Source organism: Dermacentor andersoni, chromosome 8 (genome assembly GCF_023375885.2).
Source record: "Dermacentor andersoni chromosome 8, qqDerAnde1_hic_scaffold, whole genome shotgun sequence".
NCBI lineage: Eukaryota > Metazoa > Arthropoda > Arachnida > Ixodida > Ixodidae > Dermacentor > Dermacentor andersoni.
The window spans coordinates 97,878,372-97,901,603 of NC_092821.1; the positions used below are offsets into that span (position 1 = coordinate 97,878,372).

The 23,232-nt window shown below is 46.2% G+C and overlaps 1 protein-coding gene and 1 long non-coding RNA gene across 2 annotated transcripts in view; both read left to right on the plus strand.

Annotated features, from left to right (window-relative positions):
• LOC129384255 (uncharacterized) overlaps positions 1-15,256 on the plus strand; it is a 44,460-nt gene extending 29,204 nt beyond the window's left edge. Inside the window, exons 9-14 of the long non-coding RNA XR_011889916.1 lie at positions 649-675; positions 8,190-8,210; positions 8,925-8,951; positions 12,544-12,561; positions 13,444-13,464; positions 15,230-15,256. This is a non-coding gene — a long non-coding RNA (uncharacterized lncRNA). The remainder of the gene's footprint in view (positions 1-648; positions 676-8,189; positions 8,211-8,924; positions 8,952-12,543; positions 12,562-13,443; positions 13,465-15,229) is intronic.
• Positions 15,257-18,628: 3,372 nt separating this feature from the next.
• The window catches only part of LOC129384190 (uncharacterized), a 123,013-nt gene continuing 118,409 nt past the window's right edge, over positions 18,629-23,232 (plus strand). Inside the window, exons 1-2 of the mRNA XM_072284104.1 lie at positions 18,629-18,644; positions 19,379-19,405. The gene's annotated coding sequence lies outside the window, so the exon portion shown is untranslated. The remainder of the gene's footprint in view (positions 18,645-19,378; positions 19,406-23,232) is intronic.

Consider the following 23,232-nt stretch of genomic DNA (forward strand, 5'->3'; position numbering starts at 1 on the left):
TGAAAGCACGGTAACCCTATATTTGTGAAAGTTCCTAAATATGTGTGATTCAGTGAAATATTCCAGATTTTTAACTGTAGAACGAGCCGCGATAAGTGGGATGAGGTAACTTTTTGTTCCGAAGAGTGATGCACTGGATAGTCTGTCTTAAGCAATCCGTGATACATCATGGCCAGCTTGAATAGATATACCTCACGCAAAAGACATTTGAAAAACCTATGATGAATTCGCCTTCAAACTGATCGACCCAAACTTCGAGATCCATTAGGTCAAGTATAATAAATATCCTAATGTAAGCACTAATACGCCATGGCTCCATGTTGTAAAGCACACAATTTGCGCAGGTCATTCTCACAGCAATGATTAATCACTTCCATCACTCCATGTGGCACCATACAAGGACATAACGTTTCCTCGAATTAACTTATGATAGTTTGAGTGGGCCCTTGTGACTGGCTGTGTTTGCCCCTTCGAAGTAGTTATTGCAAAGCCAGCGTCCCATTGCTATTTCAACGCACGCTGTTCCTGCACTTGAGTGCCTGAACAGACATTTGAAACCTTGCGTAACGCCGTAAACTTCCGATTTCCCTAGCACTCATAGTTGAACGCGTTTTTAGTCCGTAAATAACACTGTGTTGTTTCCTGCAGCCCCGCCAACGACAGATGAACTACCGAGTAAGTGGACATGTTATTGTCTGTACCTAATTTCGTCAGCAAACGATGCCTCATAGTTGTGGCCCTGCCAAAAGCATTCTTTCGAATTTTGCAACAATGTATCACTCAATGTGAGTTGTTCAGGAGACAGTGTCGTCAATGAAAAGTGCTTTCTTCGAAAATCGATACTCGAGGAGCGAGTCTGACTGTGGGTATCACACCTTTAGTCGCGCTTGCATGCAATTATGTACGTATGGTCTCTGGCCAGTGCTGTCCAGCCGTAGCCACGAAGAAAACAAGGGCACTTGATGTTTGGATAAACTGAACGGTCTTCGTAATCAGCCTGTATACAAATGAAATTCTGCTATTTTTAGTTGAGAGAAGAGCGAAGGACGAGAGAACAGAGCACCTCGTAGTTGGCGGGCCTCTGAATGTCTTGAAGCGGTTGAAAACAAGGAAGTGGAACAGAATCGGCGTGTCATGATGGCCAGAGAATCCATTAACTTGACCATAATATTTATTGATTGCGAAATATTCCCGCTCTCTCTCTACTTATCTTAATTTTTTTGCACTCAGCGGTGCCCCAGAGGCCCGTTAAGTAGTATCACTTTTTGGCCTAGCTTTCCCAGGGCCAGCTGACCGGTTAGAAACGAGAGATTATTGCAAGCGCAATGCGCATTTAAACACGTTGATGAAGCATATTAGGCGCGCGTTTTGATGTGATTACTGGTCGCAGTGAAAATGCGTACATCTGTAATTTGCTGCTACGATTGCTGCTTCTGGGGAATTTCCTGTTACTGCCGACAGTGAACCCGTCCATCTTCATTAAACGATTATACCTACGAGTATTACAGAATGCTTTTCGAGCTGCCTACTTCGAAGACAATGGTACATTTGTAATGCAAACGGATTCTAATACGCCGCAAAACTTGCTCGCAGAGTACTAACTAATCAAGATGTGTCGGCGCGTATGGTGACGCTTGAAGAACGTATTTTTATACAGACTACTTCGTGCAACAACACTAAATTCGTGACAGCAGATAACACTGGAATGACAGATTACACTCACCACCAGATTAGGGCACCCGTGTCTTGCACCTATCGATTGCGTTAGAGCTGAATGTGTTTTGACCATAGCCACTCCTCCAGAAGGGACCAAGTACTCTTTGACGTGACCAGAAGCTTGGTAGCTTTCTGGTAGACTACGCAAAAAAAATTTGGCCGACGATTACGCTTCTTGACAATGCGATCTTTCAGCGCAGCTGCTGCCTTAATTCAACAGGGGCGCTATAACGTAAAACTATTCCAAACGGTTCCATTGCAGTTCTGCAATCAGCCCTTCGCGATTGGTCAAAAATTTTTTTAGACCCCCCCCCCCGTTCCCCTGTCTGTCACGCGAAGTCAGGAAGACCGCGATAGCTCACCATCTGATATGACGTGTACACCCTGATTATGCATGATTTGACCGAACAAAAGAAAAATTGTTATTTCTTAATCGACGCTTTTTCGCCATTGGCACTCGGATATTAGTCAAACGTTTTCGCGCTGCGCCCACTTCACCTGCCTCTCACGCGACGTCACAAAACCGCAAGAACTCACTGCGTCAAAGTGACGTCTAACCGTTAAAGATGCATTAATATGCCGAACAAAACTGAATTTTCTTCTGAATAGCCGCTGGCTGCCCCGTTCCGAAAGGAATAAAGGATGGCTGCCGCCGATCGCTCAGGCAGTGGCTACTCGCACCTGCCGGAGTGCATGGGTTTATTTGGGTGTAATAAAACTTTTGGCGAGGCCGTGTAACATTTTCGAGCACTTCCGTCACGTTTACGACCTCGTCCTGCCAACTCTCCTTTGCTGAGGATCCCTTTTAGCGTCATTCTTAAGCTTCGGTTGCTTGCCGCCCCGGTTGTCGACGAGCCACCACAAGGTAATTAAGGGACAGCGGACCAATTGCAGACGCCGCCACCACCCACTTCATCCGGTTGTCGATTTTCACTGCAGTGGCTCGGCCCCTTCCAATCCCTCTCCACTTGAGCGTGCTCCTCGCCTCTTGTGAGCGAATTAGGTAAGACAAGCTGCTCGGTATAGGCAATATTATTTGTTTTTCAGGCAGACGAAAGTGACCTCCTGTGAACAAGGAGAGCGTTTGATTGGTCTGTTCAGACAACCCTGCGGGTGACCGCCTAATGCTTGCGTCGGTGGTTACGTAGATGTGACGTCAGGAGATTGGAAGAAAAGCACATTGAAATAGTTTTAAGTTATAGGGCCCCATGCTTCCGCATATAGAACACGCAATGCTGAACGGCGGCGGTTCTGCGTTTTGGATTGGGCAGCACACAGCGCGATCCGCCGCTGTCGAGCTGGCGCTCCCGCGACGCGCCATCGAGCCAATTATAGTAGGTCACTGACATGCAGAGGGGGGAGGGAAATAAGCTATTACTATTTATTGTTTCTCCACAGGTAGGATGAGGAAACGGATGGAGAACAGCGGTATTGAGTAGAGGACGCACGCTCTTTCACTCACAGACAGACCTCAAAGTGGCCGCACAAGGTTGGGGTGGGAAGTAGAAGTAAGGGGACGAAACGCTATAACCTTATTTCGAGTCAACGCATCGGCGCTGCACCAGGTAAGGGAAGGTAAAGGACAAGAATTGAGGCGGGAGAAGGACAGCCAGACGCAAGCGCTGCTGGAAGCGAGAAATGCCACTGAGGAACGCGCCCCGCCAACGGGGAAGCGAGAGACACGTCTGAGAGTCGTGCAGCCACGCGACGCGGAAACGTAAGAGCGCAGAACCGTGAAAAACGCGCGAGGCGCAAGGAGCGCCCGCTGCGGGCACAGCAGCAGTGCCGCGACAGCATGACAAGGGACTGCGACGGCGGAGGAGGACGGTAGCGGGGAGAGTCACGGCAGCGGCGCTGCGCGGAGGAAGGGTTAGGGTGCTCGATGTAGCGCGCCGCCGTACAGTGTTGAGATATTACCTTCGTGAGTGCCATATTGGGACGAGCGGAGATACCGCGGAGTGTATCGTTGTCTTACGTTGTCCAGCCGCGGAGCGTCGGCTGATATTCCTGTTTAGTATGCGCTTGTGCCAGCAAGTTCAGGTGTATGAAGGATGGTTGGATGGATGGATAGATGAATGGATACAACTTTCTCGTACGTCCGGCAAGGTGTAACGCGACCCGGGCTCAGGTCTCCCACAGGGGGACGTCAAGGCCCTGCCTCAGCGCCGCCTCACGGGCTTGCTGGACTGCCCACGTCTGGATTCCGAGGTCTGAGCTGCGCAAAGCGGCGGCCCACCTCGACGACAGGGTCTCAGGAGTAACTACCATCTCTCCTATAACTACATTGGTCTGGCACACTTACTCGCAATCCTAAGCTCATCTTGCACACAGAAATTAAATTGCGCATGCTTGCACGGATACATCTCAGAGGAAATGACTACTGTGCAGCTAGGTCCACGTTGGCCAATTGGGAAGCTCAAACCGATGAATTACTTTACTAGATTTACTGTTCTATAAAGGAACGCCTTTCAATGCTGACGGGCATGACAGCTTAGAAGGTGCATAGCATGCAGTAGGCTTCAATTGTGTCTCTTGCTACAAATCAGCATCAAACGTGCTCGGCTGTCATCGATGAACAGGATGCCCGCCGCTCACGGCCGAACTCAATTTAAAGCCGGTAAGGAAACTTCGAGATAGCATGCTAAAGACAACGACAATATTCTGGGTACCGACATAGTCGCGCGAGGCTCAGATCAATGGATATAAATCTGGTCGCATCTCACGCCACAGAAAAACTGATAACGCGGCATGCAGGCGGCTTTAATAATGATGAAAAGTAAGCTTGGCGGCTTTAGTCTAACCACACAATGCGGGTACCTAAAAGCGGACAGGTGCCATACTCTTATAAGAAGCAGAGGGATCACCAACGACTGGCGATCCCTCAAATGAACGTCTCGTTCCTAGAAGAGGGTAAGAGGATAGGCCAAAACACGTGAACCGGTGGCGGAGGATAAAGGGAGATAAATCCTTTAAATCCCCAAAAGTAGCGCCAACTACTTCACTTGATGGTGGGGCCGCCCGTGCTGGCCCTGCCGTAGCAGACGACGGCTAACACGCTACCGGAGGAAATCGGCGGAAAAGTTCGTTCGAGCCCTGCGACGCCATTTTAACGCGACAGCGTTAAGGAGCTCGTGTCGCAGAAAAGCCGGTGTCGTCGGTGGCGTTGGCCGTGAGGGATAAATCCCGGGAGGCACTTTATGCATAAAAAACAACTTGCAAGACGGGCTGGGTGGGAATCGAACTAGGGTCTCCGGAGAGTGAGACGGAGACGCTACCACTCCGCCACGAGTTCGACGCTTCAAAGCGGTACAAAAGCGCCTCTAGTAAATGCGGTGTTGCCTTAGAAACGAGCCGTATTAAGTTATACTACGGCGTATATCGGTAATTATGACCATGTAACTTACAGAAGTCGCAGTTACACGAGTAGCGAAATGCGTTTCCGCTACATTTCTTCTGCGCTTTCCGCACACGCAGAGCCATCTTGCGGCAAACACAGATGACCCCCTCCACTCAATGTACGGCGCTGCCCCGACAGGTGGCGCGCCACGCGCACATTGGGGCTGTGCGGGGACCGGTGCGAGGCGCGTCGCGGCCCGGACACCATCTCCCCTGACGACGCTTCGCCGTGCTCCCTCAGGGGTTGCAGAATCAAGCGGCCTTCCTTTCTTTAAATCGCTATCTGTCTGTCTCGCTGCCCGTGCCGATCACGACGTTTGGCTGGCGTACATCGCTTCCTCCTCCGAGACACCGAGTTCTTTGGTTCGTTCCGCTTGCTCAGGCGCACGTTTCGTTGCCGCACCGAACGCTGCGTTGCTCGACGCTCACCGCGTGATTGGGGAGTGCAAAGTCCAATGCGAGGCCTCTCGCAAGTGATCGCTGCGCCGTAGCGCATTGTCTTACACCACTTGGCGGGTCGACGGGAACGCTGTCACGTTCCACTCTTGAAGGCGAAGCTTAGGCGTCCTCCAATTTTTTTTGAATCGATATCTTGCTTCGTCAGTCGGTAACTGGCCTTAAGAATGTCGGGTTGGAATTGCGGAATAAATAGAGGAAAGAACCATTATTTATTGTGTAAAGAAACGGGCACGCTGAGAGTTCATGTTGCTGAAACACGACGCATGCAAGCGGTGTGCTCAAACACGCGCGCAATTACTAGAGCTTCGTTTTTTGACAGCGCGAAAGTATGTGTACATGGTTTAGTAGGTTCACATACAGTGGATATGATGCATGCGATAGCCATATACTTAATCGGACGCATAAAAATCTTATCGTTAAGGAGTAAAAGTGTTAAACCTTATAAGCGGACCTGCGGTTCTTTGCGGCCTTTCTCGGCCATTATAATCCTCCGCATAAAACGTGCGAGTAGCCGCTGTTCATGCCTCCAATATTGAGGACGCGTCCGGCAGCAGCCGGGATAGAGGCGAAACGCAAGAGGCCCGTGGAGAGATTCCTCGTTGGTGTTCCATGATTCTCCTTGCACGGGCACGGTATGTTCCAGTAGTCACGGGGCAATTTTTTCTTTGCGGGGTGACTGGTAATCGAGACGATATATTTTTTTACAAGTACTGCTTTAGGAGGGCACCTGTAACGGCTAACAGACGCCTCTCGAAAGCACGTGACATTACAAGTGTTCCCGCTGCCGCTTTGGTGCCCTGGAGGCGCCGTGAATAATACGAAATAATGACACGTTGTTACAACTAGTAAATAAAACGTAATAAAGAAATACAATCACGCCGAGGCGCCAACTTTTGGCACAGCGCTCCCGCGCCCGCGCGAGAATCACGAAACGCGAACGAAGAATTTACCGGCCCACGTACAAGTACGATAAAAGTGCACGTTAAGCATCCCCAGACGCCATGAATAACGTTGTCCGGAGCCATCCACTACGACCTCCCCCCTAGCTTTAGTCATCTCGGGACGTTAAAACCTTTAATCACAACAACTCACATCAATACATGCAGGCATACATTCGAAGCTAAACGACTGCATTCGTAAGTCATAGTGAGCCTTGCGAAAGCGTCAAGAATGTCCTAACTTCTGGTAGAGCTCAAAACATACCATGAAAAAAGTCGCTTTTAGGTCCCAGGTCAGCTGCAGATGCGTACACTGTCACTGCAAGACGAAAGTACATGAAACAAGGAGAACACATTCGAAAAAAAAGTCAAGTTAAACGCGCTAAAAGCACGCACAGCATGAACACATACACTTTTTCGAAGCGGCACGCGTGAACTTGGCTCAAACAAAGAGGTTGTGAGGAACCATATCACTTCAAAAAGCCGTGCGTTTTTTGCCCCTTCCTCGAAGTCAGCCCGCCCGATCCACTTTTAGGATAGGATAGGGATAACTTTAATAAAGTGCCGGCAAACGACGGTTTAACGCGTCGTGACGCTGGCCAAGCGTCGACCCGTGGTTATACCCTACTCTGCACTAGCCCAGTTGGGCCCGTTTGCAGTGGGTCATGAGGCTTGTGCTTTTCGAGCACACCCCGGGCCTGCTGGACGGACCGTAGTTGTGAGTCCATGTCTGCAGACTGCAGGACACCTTGAAATTCGGGCGGGTAAGTCCTGGAGGTAGCTGCCATCGGGAACCTGGCACAGTCCCACATGATGTGCCATTGGTCCGCCGGACTCGCTGCACAAACACCGCACAGCCCACTCGGATAGAGCTCTGTATGAAGCACGTGCAGCATTGCCGGGGCGAGGAGTGACGTGGTCTGTATTTGCCTTAGGATTACTTTTCCTTTGTGCGTTGCGCGCACCGGATGGTAAAGAAGCCGTTTGCCGTCGCTTTGTCGGTTGCGGCAACCGAAGGCGGAGCAGCACGGCATCACAACTAAGTTCTCGTCCCTAACACGCTCGATTTGTTCCGTTAGCGCATTCGATCAGTCCGCTTGCGTGTACTTTCGCCGCTCAGGGCGAGCAATAACGGTGGCTGCGCTCTGAAAAGAAAAAAATATATACAAGAGCGCGGAGCCTGCATCCACGTGACACAGATTTATCAATGGGGGAGCGGAGGAGGCTGGGACGACAGAAGGCGTGAAGCAGGAAACGTCGGGGAGAGCGGCTTGGCGGAAAGATCCCAGGATGGCACTAGTTTTGGAAAATTGAGGGGGTTTAAGGGGAGAGCAAAACACGCGCTGCGTGCGAGAGATGTCAGCAAGTCCGCGCTCAGCGCGTGACCTTGGTTACGTCGAGGCCGACCGCAACGCGAAAAGCGGGACTGTGCTTCAAAGAGCTGCGCTCTAAAATAAAATAAATCACAACTACAATAGAAACGACAGATGACTGCAATATAGACTTCCGTCGGCTTTCACTCTGAGTCAATATTTACGTGGAAAAGCTTTCCTATTGTTAAAATTATTGCTAAATATAAGCATAATAAAATCAATGGGCCAAGCTAAAATAAGTGCAAAATTTCCATTAAGTCTAATGTAAGACTATCTCATCAGTGTTGACGCTTTTTTTTTGTTGCAGAACCAAGGACTATAGCTCCTGGTAAGTCGCAGCAAGTGCTTCTTCACGAAGCCTCAATCGACACGATATATGTAGGTTGAAAAAGCCATGCTCATTTAATTGTGCGTTTCAACGTTATTGTCCAGCGCACATTTATTTTGCAGTGTAGTGGAATTTGTGTCATTCAGTGAAATGCTCTACATGCATCACTGACTAAACCACACGGAAAAGTGGGAGCAGTGAGCGTTTTGATAGCCCATCTTAAATATTTCGCGATTCATCCTGACGAGCTTGAATAGATACCTTGCGAAAAGGCGCATTTGCAAAACCTGAGGTGAAGCCGACTTTAGCTGATTAACACGAACTCCAAGGTCAATTATTTCAAGTATAAAAAAAATTCAAAATAGCCACTAATATAACACGAGTTCACGTTTCTAGCACACAATGTGCGCAAGTCAGTCGCGTATCAGTAATCAATGCCGTCACGCAACTCAGGTGGCACGATACTAAGAGCTAACCTTTCGACATACTAACTTGTGTTGATTTGAGGATGACCCTGGTGACTGTCTGCATTTGCCTTTTTGGGGTAGGTATTGCAAAGCTAGCTTCTCATTGCTGCTTGAACTCAAGCTATACCAGCACTGGAGTTCCTGAAAAGACATTTGTGACCATGCGTAACGCAGTAAACTTCCCGCTTGCCTAGCACGTATAACTCAGCGGGTTTATTGCTTAGTAACAATGCGTTGTTTTCTGCAGTACCGCCAACGACGGAGGCACCACCGAGTAAGTCGAGATGTTATATTATTATCAAAATGTCATTTCAAGGTATTACATCTTTAGTCGCGGTTACATGCAACTGTGTATGCATCATTTTTCTTGCTAGTTATGCCGAGCGGTAGTAATGAGGAAATCAAAGGCACTGGACGTTCGGGTAATCTAAACGCTCTGGTAGTTTTTCGTGTGGGAAGAGCAATTTGATTACGAAACACGGAGTAGTTGGGAGGGGCGGGGGGGGGGGGGAGGGCTGCGGAATTATTTGGACCACCTGGGGTTCCTTAGCGTGCAGCGAGCGCTCTGTACACCGGCGCTTTTTCAACTCACTCCCACCAAAATGCAGCAGCCGCAGCCGGGATATTAAACCGCAACCTCGGGCGCAGCATCGCAAGTTGACAGAAGCTGCCCCGCCATGTTGTGCCGAATATTGCCACCCACGATAACTTTGCCTAAGGCACCACATTGTTTGACGGGACACTCGACGGCCTAACCGTTAGCAATGGCGAAACAAACATTTTCTCCTGTATTCCAGTGCCTGAGGCAAATAAATAACTTTCTATTCTTAAGTAGTTGTAATGTTAAAATATGCAACACGTTTCGCTCTAATGGAAGGACAAACTTAATTGCTTCGTAATTACGAATGCGCAGTGTGTCACCTCCCTACTCCTTGACTCCAGTTCAGTGCTGTCTCCGACACCCCGTAATAAAATAAACGAACAGTGACCCATTTGTGGTCAGTCTATGGTAATTTATTACTAAAGGGAGTGAACCGGGAATAATTTTTGTTTATGCAAAGCACGAGAGATATTGCGGCAGTTACCGTTAGGGCAAGGCAATGTCATCGGTCCTTATCAAGTTTTATTGTTTAATTCATGATTTAAAAGAGAGAAAATATGAGTGGACCCGTAGCTGGTGGTTGGTTGGGGGTGGTTGCGGCACGAGTTTATGTCTCGCACCCGGCTGCATATGGTAGCGTGATGGAAGCTTCCGGTTGAAGAAATCTGAAGCTCAGAACAAAGAAAATCGAAGACAAACAGGTTTACTGGCATTTGAATAAAACAAACTCCTGCTTATCCATATGAAATGGAGAAAACGTGAAGGGTTTAGCAACCAGCGTCTTGTTGAGCCTCCTTTCCATGTCCCTGAGCACTTCGAGTCGTCTCGTCCTCCCCCGGCGTGGCAACTCTTTCTTCCCTGTGTGGCGCATCTTCTCTGACGAGAGGAGCTCGTTAAGGGAAAATTAGCAGCGCCCAGCATTGCGTTGGATCTCTCACACAACTATATTGCCAGCGTAGTTGTAGCATTCTCATCTTGTGCGTGACAAACAGCCTGTTGTCTACTGCAGTCATAACATGTTCTAAAACATGTAACTGGTATTAGCGCAAAGAAAAGCAAAATCTTTCACAAGACGCACTGCCACGCAAAATGAGCTCAATTGTGATGAATGAGAATTAATAGTTTGAGATAATAAATACTTTCGTTGGGAAATGATCTCTGAGCTTAGCATAATTAGCTAGAATATCAGAAGTCATACTAAAACTTTAATTGTGAGTATATGTGTACACATGTTGTGCCACACTGTGAGCCCTCATATTTAGGTAGGAAAATCAACCTTTTCTACCGCTATGCTTGATGCACGTTTTTGCGGCTGAAAGAAAAATGCAAAGCTTCTTTGTTTAAAACGGGAACTTAGACCGAAGTTTTGGTCGAACAAAATATATAAGAACTTCCGCTTAACATTGGCTGTAGATATATAATTGTGTGGCGGATAAGACAGGCTTCTTTTTGTTTATCATTACCGTATCTTTGGCGAAACATCTATGATAGATATCTCACCAATCAAAAACTAACATATCACACATAGATAAATATTTCTGTCTAACCTAGCCCCGGCTGCAACCAGTTGATCCATTTTTCGCAGCGAAGCTTTCGATATAACATCTTAATTAGGTCCACGAACGCATGCAGGAGGAATGCCGATACTGTGCTGTTTCTCACAGCTCGATGTATAATCTAAGGGTAAATAGTTCAGATCAAAGACTGCGTGCGATGAGCTTGGGTAGTGCATTGCAATAGCACTGACGACAAGTTCCAGTACTCACGCCTAAACAAAGATAATCAACACGCTGCACTTCAAGTACAGTACTTCAACCCGCGGTAAGCTATGTATTTCAAACTGCTCGTCCAGTGACTTGATGCAGTAGTCCACACGTTTCCTTCTTCGGCCTCTGTATTCTTCTTGTAAACTTAAAAAGAAAATGCAGGAGAGAATTCGATGCCAGCGCATCATAGTAATACGGGGTTGTACACGTGAAAAAAAAGTTTTTTTTCTTTTTTTCCCAATGCTGCGAGCTGTTGAATAATACCACTTTATCAAACAAAAATGACTCATTTCTGTCATCGATAGAAATTACTGGTTTTTGATAAATAAAGAAAAAGTAGCACAGTTCTAATTTCGCAAGCAGGCGACAACCGGCTTAGCCTAATAATTCGCTTGATAAATAAATGCACGCAGCAAGAAAGTTACTGGGATAGAAAGGTTTAGGTACCAGAGCATGAACGAAGAGATAAAAAATTATTGATCCTTTCAGGCCTGATGAAGAAGTATTGTGACGAACTACATCTCACTGTTTCCAAAGTTCGCGAATCTTGGTTGTGGAGCCCGATATTTTGACACATCTATGGGCTACACGAGGACATGAGATGATTTGAAATCATAAACGCAAGATTTGATGAAGGAACATATGAACAAACATTTCGACCAGCAGCATCTTCGACGACTATGTTTTAGTATAAGTTCAGGATAAACGGTTTTGTCACTAAGAATACGTCTAAAATGATGGTGCTCACGCTGCATCCGGTGATACAAATCACGCGCATAGAAATATAAATACCGTAATTTCCAACAGCCGATCACGTTTTTGTCTGAGCCTATAATTCGCTTATCACTCGTCTGTACTTAAGCTAATCTTGGTTTTTGGTGGAATATTGTGGTGTATAAGAGGGCTCTGACCGCAGTTTGAAGTTTGCGAGAACAGCTTTACACCTGGATTAAGAGACGAATCAGGTATGCATTTGTTAATCCTGCTTTCCGATTATCGCTTAAGCCGGTTTGTGGTAGCAGTAACGCTTAGTCATGTTTTTGCATGAATGTTGTAGCGCTGCCAGAACTCTTTGAAACAACCTACGAATATGTCATAAGCGACCAAATACTTGTTTTTATAACTTGTTTTGTTTTTCTCAGTGAGTGGCAAATTAATTTCACAAGGACGGTCTTAGAATGTTGCATGCAGGATAAGTGTTGAAGGCATTCTGTATTTATATGAATGGTTTCGCTATTATAACAGGGCCTAAATACTTTAATGCACACATTTCGATCTATTCTATTCCTTTCTTATCATAAACCACCCATGAACAAGACCAACTATGTAAGGCGATAACTTTGGCTGAACGCCTTTTGAACCACTGACGAAGCGGGGCAAGAAAAAAACGAATTGGAATCGAATCGTTACGTGATCATTGCCAATGAATCTATTTATTTAACCATAATATTTATTCCTAGTAAAATATTCACTCTTTCTCCTTTTTTTTTTTCGCACAGCGGAGGCCCAGAAGCCCGGTAAGAAATAGCACGTTTGGCCCAAGTACACGATCGACAGCTGACATGTTAGTAAAGGCAAATTATTTCGTGCGCCTTGGCACACATAGATGGAGCACATTACGCACACGTATTCATATTGTTAGCAGTCACAGTCAAAAAGCATACATGGCCAATCTACTGCTACGATTGCTGCTGCTCACGAATTTCTGGTGGGGACCTGTCTGTTGAATGCCACAGTGAGCTTCTGCGAACAGTCTTCGCGTCCAACTTCATCAAACCACATAACCTAAAAGTATTAGAGAATGCTTGTCCAGCTAACGATATCGACGATGGTGCTATCTTTTTTATCGTAAACAGTTCTTAATACCCAGCGAAACTTACTCGGAAATTAATATTTACTTAGTCTTGATGTGCCGGCTGATATGGTGTCCCTTGCGTAAAGAACTTTTAAAGAAGGCTACTTCGTGTAACAACACTAAATAAAAGGCACCAGACTAGAATGGAATGGCAGATTACACTCCTCGTCAAATTAAGGAACCCGAGTCATTCACGCGTTTCCTCGTCGCTTGTGTTAGCACTGAATTTTGCTTTAACCATATTAACTCCTTCAGAAGAAAACAAGTACTCTTTGGCGTAACCACAAACATGTTATCTTCTTGGTAGACGAAGTGAATATAATACAAATAAGAACTAAAATAGTAACAAGGATGACCGCATTATAGACTTCAGTCGGCTTTCATTTGTTGTCATGTTATGTGTGCGATCGTTTCCTTCGTGCTAAAATTATTCCTAAATTGTAAGTACAATAAAATAACTAAAACAAGGTGAAATAAACGCTCAATGTTCACAGAATGTAATGTAGCGCAATATCGTCAGTGTAGACGTTTTTGTTTGTTGCAGAAGCAAGGACTAGAGCTATTGGTAAGTCGTAGCAAGTCCTTCTTCAGGAAGCTTCAATCGACACGACATATGTAGGTTGCTGAATGCACCGTAATTTAATGGCGCGTTTCGAAGTGATTCGGCGGCAAGCCTATATTTGGCATAGTTCGTGAATATGTGTGATTCAGTCCAATGTTCGAGATTTGTAACTATAGAACGACATGGTTAAAGTGGGACTAGGGAACTTTTTTTTCAGAAGAATGATGCACTGGACAGTCTATTCTAAGTAACCCGTGGTACATCATGGCGAGCTTGTATAGATTCCTCACGCAAAATAGCCATTTGCAATACCTGTGATGAATTCACCTTCAATGTCATCGACACGAACTTCGAGATCCAATAAGTCAAGTATAACAAAAATCGTAATGTAAGCACTAATACCCCATGGCTCTATGTTGTAAGGCACACAATTTGCGCAGCTCATTCTCACAACAATAAATAATCACGTCCCCCATACCATGCGGCGCCATCATCATCATCTTGGTTACGCCCACCGCAGGGCAAAAGCCTCTCCCATACTTCTCAAACTACCCCGGTCATGTACTAATTGTGGCCATGTTGTGCCTCCAAACTTCCTAATCTCATTTGTCCACCTAACTTTCTGTCGCGCCCGGCTACGCTTCCTTTCCCTTGGAATCTAGTCCGTAACCCTTAATGACCATCGGTTATCTTCCCTCCTCATTACATGACGTGCCCACGCCCATTTCTATTTCTTGATTTCAACTAAGATGTCATTAACGCGCGTTTGTTCCCTCACTCAATCTGCCTTTTTCTTATCCCTTAACGCTGCACCCATCATTCTTCTTTCCATAGCTGGTTGCGTCGTCCTCAATTTAAGTGCAACACTTTTCGTAAGTCTCCAGGTTTCTGCCCCGTACGTGAGTACTGGTAAGAAACAGCTGTTATACACTTTTCTCTTGAGGGATAATGGCAACCTGCTGTTCATGATCTGAGAATGCCTGCCAAACGCACCCCAGCCCATTCTTGTTCTTCTGATTATTTCACTCTCATGATCCGGATCAGCAGTCACTACCTGTCCTAAGTAGATGTATTCCCTTACCACTTCCAGTGCCTGGCTACCTATCGTAAACTGCTGTTCCCTTCTGAGACTGGTAAACATTACTTTAGTTTTCTGCAGATTAATTTTTAGTCCCACCCTTCTGCTTTGCCTCTCTAGGTCAGTGAGCATGCATTGCAGTTGGTCCCCTGAGTTACTAAGCAAGGCAATATCATCAGCAAAGCGCAAGTTACTAAGGCATTCTCCATTTACTCTGATCCCCAATTCTTCCCAATCCAGGTCTCTAAATACCTCCTGTAAACACGCTGTGAATAGCATTGGAGAGATCGTATCTTCCTGCCTGACGCCTTTCTTTATTGGGATTTTGTTGCTTTCTTTATGGAGGACTACAGTGGCTGTGGAACTGATATAGATATCTTTCAGAGTTTTTTACATACGGCTCGTCTACACCCTGATTCCGCAATGCCTCCATGACTGCTGAGGTGGCGCCATACAAGGACATAACCTTTCCTCGTATTAACTCGTATTTGTAACTCGCTGCGTTTGCCCGTTCGAAGTAGTTGTTGCAAAGCTAGAGTCCCATTGCTATTTCAATGCACGCTGTTCCTCCTCTGGAGTGCCCCTAAAGACGTTTGAAACCTTGCGTAACGCCGTAAACTTCCGATTTGCCTAGCAGTTATATTTGAGTGGGTTTCTCATTCAATAAATAATCTCTGTTGTTTCCTGCAGTACCGCCAACGACAAAAGAAGCAACGAGTAAGTGGAGATGTCATATTATCATGAATACCTCATTTCATCAGCAAATAATGCCTGAAAGTTGTGGCTCTACTACAAGCATCCTTTCGATTTTGCAACTGCGCTGACAGGAATGCTGTATCAGTCAATGTGAATCGTTCAGGCGACAATGGCGTCAATGCCAAGTGTTTTCTTTGAAAATCGCTACTCGAGAAGGGAGTGGGGGTACCATGCCTTCAGTCGCGCTTGCATGCAATTTTTTACACAAGGTGTCTGGCCAGTGCTATCGAGCCGTAGGCACGACGAAAACAAGGGCTCTTGATATTCTGGTAAACAGAACGGTCCGCGTAATCAGCCTGTATGCAAATGAAATTCTGGTATTTTTACGTGAGAGAACAGCGAACAGTGAGAGAACAGAGCACGTCGTAGTTCGGGGGGCCTCCGAATGCCTAGAAGCGGTTGAAAAAAGAACGAAATTCAATAGAATCGGCATGTGATGATGGCCAAAGAATCCATTCCTTTGGACATACTATTTATTGAATGTAAAATATTCACTCTCTTTTTTTTTATCTTTTTTTCACGCAGCGGAGGCCCAAAAGCTCGGTAAGTAATGCCACGTTTTGGCCTAGCATCCCGTTCGAGAGCTACCGGTTAGAAAAGCGAAAGTATTGCACGCGCTAAGCGCATTCGCACACGTTGATGAAGCATAATACGCGCATATTTTGATGGTATTAGTGGTCGCAGTGAATATGTGTACATCTGTAATATACTGCTACGATTGCTGCATCTCACTAATTTGCTGCTACTGCGGACAGGAAACCCGTCCATCTTCATCAAACGATCACACCTACGAGTATTAGAGAAGGCTTTTCAAGCTTCCCATTTCGAAGACGATGGTACATTTTTAAAGAAAATTGTTTTTATACGCCACGAAAGTAACTCGGAGAGTAACATCTAATTATTCAAGATGTGTCGGCGCGTATGGTGACGCTTGCAGAATATATGTTTAGACTACTTAGTGTGACAACACATAGGACACAGCAGATTAGCACGGAAGGCCAGATCACACTAACTATCAGATTAAGACACCTGTGTATTGCACCTATCTATTGCGTTAGCGCTGATTTTTCTTTTTTTTACCATAGCTAGTCCACCAGAAGAGAACAAGTACTCTTTGACGTGACAAGAAGCTTGGTAGCTTCCTGGTTGACTCGGTAAAAAAATTGGCCGACGATTACGCTTATTGGTAATGCAATCTTTGAGCACAGTTATTTGAACAACAGGCATCCGCATGCAGAACGCAAAGTGCCAAACAGAGGCGGTTCTGCGTTTCGTATTGGGCAGCACACAGCGCGATCCGCCGTTTTCGAGTCGGCGCTCCGATGACGCAGCATCCCGCCATATTATAGTGGGTTACCACCGCGGAGAGTAGGGGGCGGGGAATTAGCTATTATTATTTAAAGTTTCTTTTGGGGTGGGATGAGCAAACGGGTTGAGAGCAGTGGTATTGAGTGGAGGTCACACACTCATTCTCTCACAGACGGGCATGTATGAGGCCGCACAGGGTTGGGGCGTGGGAAGTAGAAGTAAGGGAACGAAACCCTATAACTGTCTTTCTAGTCAACGCAACGGCACTGCGTCCGATAAGTGAAGGCATAGGGCAAGAGTGGAGGCGGTAGAGGGACAGCCAGGCGCAAGCACTTCTGGAGGCGACAAATGCCGCTGAGGAATGCGCCCCGATAACGGGGAAGCGAGAGACACGTCTGAGAGCCGTACAGCCATGCGAGGCGGAGACGGAAGAGCGGACAGCCGTGGATCACGGGCGAAGCGGCAAGGAGCGCCCGCCGCCGGCACCGCAGCAATACCGCGACAGCGGGGGCGGAGACAGCGAGGGCGGAGTGGACCGGAGCGGCTAGAGTCACCGCAACGGCGCTGCGCGGAGGAAGGAGCTGCCTAACAGGGTGGAGACACTGCCTTTGTGAGCGCCATATTGCGGCGAGCGCATATACCGCCGGCATTGGTGCGTCGGCTGATATTCTTGTTTAGTAGGCGTTAGCGCCAGCAAGTTCAGGTGTATGAAGGTCTTGCACATTTACTCGCAATCCTAAGCTCTTCTTGCACACAGAAGTAAAACTGAGTATGCTTGTATGCATAGATTTAGAGTAAATGACTACTGCGCAGCAGGGTGCGCGTTGGCCAACTGGGATTCTCATACGAATGAATTACTTGACTAGATAGACTGCTTCATAAAGGAACGTCTCCCATTGCTGTCGGGCATGAGAGCTTATAAGGTGCATAACATGCAGCAGGCTTCAATTGTGTCTCTTGTTAAAAATCAGCAGCAAATGTGCTCGGCTATCAATTATTGAACAGTATGCCCGCCGCTATCTCCCGAATTCAATTTGAAGCCCGTAAAGGAACTTTGAGATAACATGCTAAAGACAACAACAAAATTCTTTGTACCGACATCGCCGCGCGTGGCTCGAATCAATCGAGATAAATCTGGTCGCATCTTGCGTCACAGAAAAGCTGATAATGCGGTGTGCAGCCCGCGTTAAGAATGACCAAACAAATAAAAGCAAGCTTCGCGGCATTATTCTAACCACACAATGTGGGTACCTAAAAGCGTACCGATGAAATATTCTTGTAGGAATCAGCATGGGTGTTATGGCTTACCTCTCATATATTCGAGTCATCATTCGCATTCTGGTCTTTACGCCTCGCTTTCTCCTGCCATTCTTGCCTCCGTTCCTTATCCCGTGGAAAGCGAAAACACTGCATGTCTTTCGTGGTCGAACCGGCACACAGCGGTACACAACACCATGGCATGCTGGTTTTTGCGACTGGATACAGTTCAATCGCCCAGCACCTGGCGCAGAACACCGGAGCTTCGCAAACTCCCCAGCAATGCTACTTTTCCAATGCTGGAAGGAACGGGCTAAGCAAGCGACTCACCCCAATATGGGGACCAGGAAGCAAAGCGGCGGCGCGGCGCAGGCCAGAAGGTGTCCCCACCGGGTACGGCGGCGCTCTACATCGAGGCACCCTAGAAGGGGACGAGAGTATAGGCGAGAACACGTGATCTGGCTTTGGAGGACAAGGGTAGAGCAAAATTCGCGCCACGGGCGAGAAATGGCAGCTGGAGCGCGCGCAGCTAGAGCAGCGCGTGACCTTGGTTACAGCGAGGCCGACGGCGACGCGAAAAGAGGGAACGGGCTCCAAAGAGCTGCGCTGGTAAATAAAATGTGGAATCGTTTCCTTCATTTCGAAACTATTGCTAAAATATAAGCATGATATAATGAGTAGGCCAAACTAAAACAAGCGCGAAATTTCCATAAAATGCAATGTAACACTAACTCATATGTGTTGACGCTTTTTTTTGTTGCAGAAGCAAGGACTAGAGCTCTTGGTAAGTCGTAGCACGTGCTTCTTCATAAAGCCTCAATAGACACGAGATGTGTAGGTTGAGAAAGCCATCTTTGTTTAATTGTGGGTTTTCGACGAAATTCTCCGGCACACATTTATTTTGCAGACTAGTGTAATATGTGTGATTCAGTGAAATGTTCTACATGAATAACTGACAAAACCAAACGGGAAAGTGGAAGCAGGGAACGTTTTGTTGAGATGCATCATCCACTTAATAGCCTATCCTAAATATCTCGTGATTCATCATGACGAGCTTGAATAGATACCTCACGAAAAGGCACATTTGCGAAACCTGAGATGAAGCCACCTTCAGCAGGAACTCCGAGGTCAATTAAGTCAACTTTAAGAAAAAAATTCAGAATCTAGCACTAACATACCATGAGTTTATGCTGTGAAGCACACAATTTGCGCAAGTTATTCGTGCAAGAATAATCAATCCCGTCACCCAATCCAGGTGGCACCACACTATGAGGTAACCTTTCGACATACTAATTTGTGATGGTTTGAGGTTGCCTGTGGTGACTGTCTGCATTTGCCTTTCTTGAGGTAGTTATTCCAAAGCTAACTTCTCATTGCTGCTTGAACTCACGCTGTAGCATCTCTGGAGTGTCTGAAAATACATTTGTGACCATGTGTAACGCGGTATACTCTGCCGTTTGCCTAGCACATGTAACTGAGCGGGTTTATTGCTTAGTAACAATACGTTGTTTTCTGCAGCACCGCCAACGACGGAGAAACCGCCGAGTAAGTCGAGATGCTATATTATTTTTAAAACGTCATTTCATTAGTAAACAATGTCTGATATTCTTGCGCCTGCTACAAGCATATTTTCGATTTTGCAACTACACAGACATAAACATTGCATAACTCAATATGCCGTCAATGTGAAGTGTTTTTTTTAATCGCTGCTCGAAGAGCGAATCTCACAGTACGTGTAACACCTTTAGTCGCGGTTGCGTGCAACTTTAGCGCAACTTTAGTCGCGTGCAACTTCCGTCGCGGTGGCGTGCAGCGGTAGTAAAGAAAAAATCAAGGGCACAGGATGTTCGGGTCAACTGAATGCTCGGCGTACTCAGTGTGTCTGCAAATGAAACTCTGAGAGTTTTACGTGTGAGAAGAGCGATTTGATTACGAAACATGCCGTAGTTGGGAGGGGTGGGGGGGAGGGAGCAGTGGAATTATTTGGACCACCTGGGGTTCCGTAAAATGCAGCCAACGCTCAGTACACCGGCGCTTTTTCAAATCGCGCCCACCAAAATGGAGCAGCGGCCGCCGGGAATTTAAGCCACGATCTCGGGCCCAGCATCGCAAGTCGATAGCAGCTACGCCGCCACAATTTGTTCATCACTGCCACACAGGATCACTTTTCCTGAGGCACCACATTGTTTGACGGGGTACTCGACGGTCTAACCGTTAGGCATGGCGAAATAAACATTTTCATTTTCTTTTTTTTTTTAATTTATACGAGTTAAAAGGCAGAAAAGTTGAGCGGAACCATAGCCGGTGGTTGGTTGGGGGTTGTTGCGGAACGAGCTTGTGTTTGAACGAGGTTTCCTGGCACTTTAATAAAACTTATTCCTATGGTTCCATAGGAAATGCATAGGAATGCATATGCATAGGAAAAGCATAGGAATGAAGTGTTTAGCCTTGAGCCCTTCGCGTCGTCTCGGCCACCCCTGGATTGGGAATTCGTTCTTCCCTTTCTGACGCATCTTCTCGGACGAGGGGAGCTTTCCGCCTCTAAGACGAGGGGAAAATTAGAAGCGCCAAGCATTGCGTGGGATCTGTCCTCCGACTATGTTGCCAGTGTAGTTCAAGCAATCTCCTCTTGTGCGTGACAAAGAGCATGTTGTTACTGCAGTCATAAGAGGTTCGAAAACATGCAACTGGTATAATTGCAAAGGGAAGCAAAATCTTTCCTAAGACACAATGGCCACAAGATAAGCTGAATTTTGATCAAGGAGAATAAACAGAGTTAGACAGAAGAAATATTTTCGTTGAAAAAGTATCTCTGAGCATACCTTAATTAGCTAAAATATCAGAAGCTATACTAATACTTTAATTGTGAGTACATGTGTAGCATCTTATGCGACATTGCGACTCCTCTTATTTAGATAGCAAAATCAACCTTTTCTACCGCTATGCTTGATGCTCCTTTTTACGGCTGAAAGAAAAATGCGAAGCTTCTTTGTATAACACATAAACTTGGCCCAAGTTTTGTTCCTACAAAATATATAAGAACCTCCGCTTAACATTGGCTGTAGATATGGAATTCTGTGGTGGAGTGGACAGGATTGTTTTTGTCTATTGTGGCGGCGGCTTTGGCCAAACATCTATAATACATAGCTCACCAATCAAGAAGTAACATATTACGCATAGATAAATATTTCTAGCGACCTGCCCTAGTGCCGGCTGCAACCAGTGGCAACTCGTTTTCGCAGCGAAGCTTTTGATATATAGTTTTAGGTATTTCCACGAACGCATGCAGGAGGAATGCTGATGTTGTGCTATTTCTTACAACTCAATGTATAATACAAGTATAAATAGTTCAGAATAACAACAGTGTACTAAGAGCTTGGCTAGTGTTTTGCAGAAAGACATATGATAAGCTCGAGTACTCATACCTAAAAAAAGAGAATCAACAAACCGCACTTGAAGTAATGTACTTGAAGATCTGGTCAACTCTGTATTTAAACCTGCTCTTCCAGTGACTTTATGCAGTAGTCCACTCGTTTCCTTTATGGGCCTCTGAAATGTTCTTGTAAACTAACGCAACATAAGCAGAAAATTAGCTGCCAGTGCATCATGGGAATGCGGGAATGTCCGCATGAATTTTTTTTCTTTTTTAAGAGTGCGGCGAGCTATAGAATAATACCTTTATCAAACAAGAAATGACTCATCTCTGTACTCTACAGAGATGATTGGTCACTGATAAGTGATAAAGAAGGACAGGTATATATATCGGTTGACAAATAGACGCTCGCACCCAGAACATTACTGGGATGGAAAGGTTTAGGTACTAGAGCGCGAACGAAAAGATAAATTATCGATTCTTTCAAGCCTGATGAAGAGTATTGTCACGAACTACATCTCACTGTTTTCACCAAAATTCGAGAATCTTGGTTGTGGAGTACGATAATTTGACCCATCTATGGACTACACGAGGACATGACGTGATTTGAAATCATAAACGCAAGCGTCGGGAGGGGACATACGTACGAAGCCTTTGACCAGCAGCATATTCGACGATTGTGTCTTAGTATACGTTTAGGATAAATGGTTTTCTCACTACGAATATGCTTAAAACGATGGTGCTCACGCTGCATCCGGTGATAGAAATCAGGCGCCTTGCAATATAAATACCCTAATTTCCATCACCTCGTCACGTTTTTGTCTGAGCCTATAATTAGCTGATCGTTTCTCCAAACTTGAGCTAATCTAGCTTTTTCATGACATATTCTGGTGTATGAGAGTGCTCTGACCGTGATTTGAAGTTTGTGAGAACACCTTTACACCTGGATTAGGAGACGAATCAGGTATGTATTTGTTACTCCTGCTTTCTAATTATCACTTAAGCCGGTTTGTGGTAGCGCACATGCAACGCTTAATTTTGCTTTTGCATGAACGTTGTAGCTCTGCCTGAACGCTTTAAAACGAGCATATGCATATGTCAAAGGTAACCAAACACTTGTTTTTAAGTCTTATTTTGTTTTTCTCAGTGAGTCCCAAATTATGTTTATGAGGACGTTCTTAGAATATTGCATGCAGGGGTGCTATGCAGGATGCGCCGAGTTTCTCGTTCACCCGAGTTTTACCCGAGTTTGCTCGACGGCAGTCAGTGAACGGAGATAGCCCGAAACGCGCCGAAGGTGCAGGCAAAAAAATATGTAGACAAAAAACCGCGAATGACAACATGAGCGCACCCTGCGCGGCACGCTGCTTCCACGCTTCAAGCGCAGAAGAATGCACAACGAAACGCGCCAGCGCCGCGTATAGTTATCAACGGATTATCGCAACTTAGCAATACCGTGACTGTTTCGCTGTCTGTCTGCACACTTGCCGTGAGCCGCTTGCCACGCCTTTCCCGGGCGCGTCAAGGGCGTGCCTCTTCTTTCGGGCGCTATCTTTCTATCCTCCATCAAATGCGAACAGAGTACATGCGGCGCATTCTTGCACCTACACTTTCACTCAAATGAATATGTTAAAATACAACAAATAGAATAACGAACATTTTTATTTCTTTTAGTATCTGTTTTTCGTTTTCAACGCTAGAAATTTGTGATGACAAACGCAGATCGAGCAAATTATTAAATTTTGCACTTCTTGCCGCGAGTGGCGACAGTGACGCGAAAGCTTAGAAGCGGTACATTGAAGCGGTCGCACGCACGAGGGCTTTCATATGGTGATAAGGTGGCTAGGGGCGCTGCAGTGCTATTCTCAATAAAGTCGGTCATGATCCATGGAGGGTCATGGCCACTCTTTCTCTATTAGGGGAATAGAAACGCAGCGCCGCGGTACGGCTGTTCATCGCAGGCGCTTCACTAGGCTATTAAGGCCCCCGCTTTACCAAC